Source organism: Haplochromis burtoni, unplaced genomic scaffold (genome assembly GCF_018398535.1).
Source record: "Haplochromis burtoni strain Fernald_Lab_line unplaced genomic scaffold, NCSU_Asbu1 Contig_1097, whole genome shotgun sequence".
Taxonomy (NCBI): Eukaryota; Metazoa; Chordata; class Actinopteri; order Cichliformes; family Cichlidae; genus Haplochromis; species Haplochromis burtoni.
Genome location: NW_024583458.1, coordinates 1,972 through 4,913, shown reverse-complemented (window position 1 = coordinate 4,913; position 2,942 = coordinate 1,972). Strand labels below are relative to the sequence as shown.

The 2,942-nt window shown below is 31.2% G+C and overlaps 1 long non-coding RNA gene across 1 annotated transcript; it reads right to left on the bottom strand.

The window, feature by feature from the left end:
• Positions 1-197: 197 nt before the first annotated feature.
• Positions 198-2,942, bottom strand: LOC102309525. Its single transcript, XR_317794.2, has 5 exons — positions 2,856-2,942; positions 1,651-1,752; positions 1,462-1,479; positions 1,258-1,304; positions 198-734 (listed from the first exon to the last, which is right to left on the bottom strand). It is a non-coding gene; the product is annotated as an uncharacterized LOC102309525 (long non-coding RNA).

Here is a 2,942-nt window from a genome sequence, read left to right as displayed (position 1 = left end):
TCAAACTGGGTTTAGGAAGCACTTTATTTATCAGAACTTAATTTGTCCAAGTTGCAACAAAATAGGAATGTCATACTTTCTACAACAAAGAATCAAATAATCCTAACCCAGCACACAAACTATGATTAACAGATCTTAAGGAAAAATATCAAAAGAAGCCAATAAAATAACTATGAGAGGAATGGGGTGGGAAAAATTCAAACAGTTATCTTAATAGACTAGATTATGTCACTGTCATTTTAAATCATTTTAGGATATATACACACACATTGTAATTTGTAAGAGAAGAATACATTTAATTTAAACTCACGCCCTTTTAAGAATATTTACACACCAAAGAGAGATTCAAACTGCTATGATACACTCATATTCTACATGAGCTGTGTGGTGGAGCTGTGTATTTTTTACTTATCTGTGACAAAAGTTGAGAGTATTAACTCAACAACATCAATTTTAACAAGGTTAACAAACAGGAAAAACAGCTTTTTCTATATATTATCTTCATGTCTACCACAGACAAAGTCTCAGAAACCCATTGAGAGAACTGAATCATGTGCCCAGTTTAACTTTACCAATGAGGATTAAACAAAATATTTAATTAGAAATATTTCTGGAGATAAATTTAAAAAGATTATCTGATATCTAATTTTTTTTTTAATTTAGTTTTTTTTTACGGTGGACTCAAATTATTTTCATGCTGTGGAGTTGATCATTTTCCGCTCTTCAGCAGATACCTGTCAAGTCAGAAAATGACAGAAATAAATATTGATTAAATACAGTGCAGTCACTCTGTTTTTACTTCATATTTTAACAGAGATCTTTTTGATTTAGTTACAGAAGATGTGTTAGAGTAATATCTGTTCTGAAAATATCTAATGCTGACTTTAATTAGTACCTAGAGAGCCTGCAGCAAAAAAAAAGTGATGCACAGGCACGAGACAACAACAAGAATTTCTTTAACACAGTGATGCATCAGGATCAAATGGTGAATCTGAATGTTTTATGTTGTTCTACATATTGTAGAGGACAGCACTTACACCCAGGTTTCAGGTTTTTACAGTGGAATGAAATACTACAACAATGCAACTGTCATTTTTTTCATTAGCTCATTAGGTAGTAGATTATCCACAGAGCTTTACCCTACTCCTACTAGTGTATATTTAGTACATCTGCCCTTGCTCTTTTAAAATATTTTTTTCTGAAAAACAAATTTGAGAAATCATGGTTTGTGCTGTATTTATGTGATGTTGAACTCACTTTCTTAGTGTCTGAACCATCAGATGATGAAGATGAAGTGTCTGAATCTAAAAATAAAATTAAAATGATATTTTAAGGAAAAACTGTGATTTCTGTCAAATTTCTCAAGTGATATCAAAATTCTTAAATGAAGCAACAATAATGAAAATATAAAAGAAATCAAATAACTGTAAAAGTATAAACTTTGATATTTAAAATACTTACTGTTTGCAGGTTTGAATCCTGAAAACAAGAAACAATATTAGTTATTTATTTAGAACTTATTGAAGGACACAATACAAATCGATCATAAAACAATGTATCAATTATTTGCCATCTAAACTATTAAATATTAGTACTTTATGAAATTATAAATGGTCATCGTGAAGTGTGACAACATCTTTTTCTCCTCACCATTGTTTGCTTTCTTTTTGTAGACTACAGCAGCGACTCCCAGGATGACCATTATGCCAACACCACCACCAACAACAGCAGGAATAGGGAATGCTGAAGGACCTGAATCCAAAACATTTACACTGTTTATCTCGCTGCTGGACCAATGAATTATCAGATTCTTCATTAACACTACTTTAGACATTTCATTATTTGAAGAAGATCACAGAAATCAAACAAATGTCAGAGATATTGAGTGTAATATAGGAATCCCTTGATTTTCAGCAGTAACATGATAAAAAAAAACTAACCCAGTGAAATGAGGTTTACAATACATTACAAAATATATTTTGAGGTTTGAGAAAGAAAATCATAAATAAGAAATAATAACAAACAAGCCAGTTTCCCTTCACCACACTTTTCATATTAACACTTTCATGGGGTCACTACAGTGAACAGCTATTCAAAGGCTGTTTTCTTGTATTTGTGTCAGTATTGATGGTAAACTTGCACATAAACCACTACACTGGACAGTGATGTGTCACTCCATAGGCAGGGTTATATTTGTTACATATATTCTTAAAGTGTTATAAAATATATTTAAAATATATATTACAATTTTTTGTTATGTTATAGTTTTTACACAGTGTATATTATTTATTTGTTTATCAAATTCATAAGTCAAAGCATATGTTGTCCACTGGACAAAACCCTCTTTGACAAGTAAATGTTTAAAAAAACGAAGTTCAAAAACTTTTTTTTCATGTCTACAAATAAATAAAAATAAGAAAAAAATCCTGATTGAGGTCATAATTCATGCATGAAATGGTTAAACACAACATACAGGTTAAAATATCAGCCTCAAATCTAAGCTGTACAGGTCTTAGGATCACTTTTTTATTATATATTATTTTGGTTTTTGTTTTAATAGGATGAACTTCCCAGCAGAGACAGTAGTGAAATTAAAAGATCATCTTTCTTTCAGCCTTGGAGCAGCAACTCAGAAAGTAATGATGAAAATGAGTCTGAGAAAGTCTGAAGAACATAACAGGGCCAAGCAGTAGTATTAGTGATGCAATTATATTTCAAAGTAACTTCACTACACTAACAACCAGTTTTCATCTCCTTGTTTTTCCTAACAAATTGGAGCTAATCAGAAAAATGATGGAACAACAAGGAACACCATCTTTAAAATAAAGTTTATTCTCCTCTGATACCAGTCTTACCTTCATTGGTCTTGATCTCTGATTTGTCCAGTCTGGTGACGATGTCCTCGTTCACACCAGAGAGCTGAAACACACATCTGTATCTGT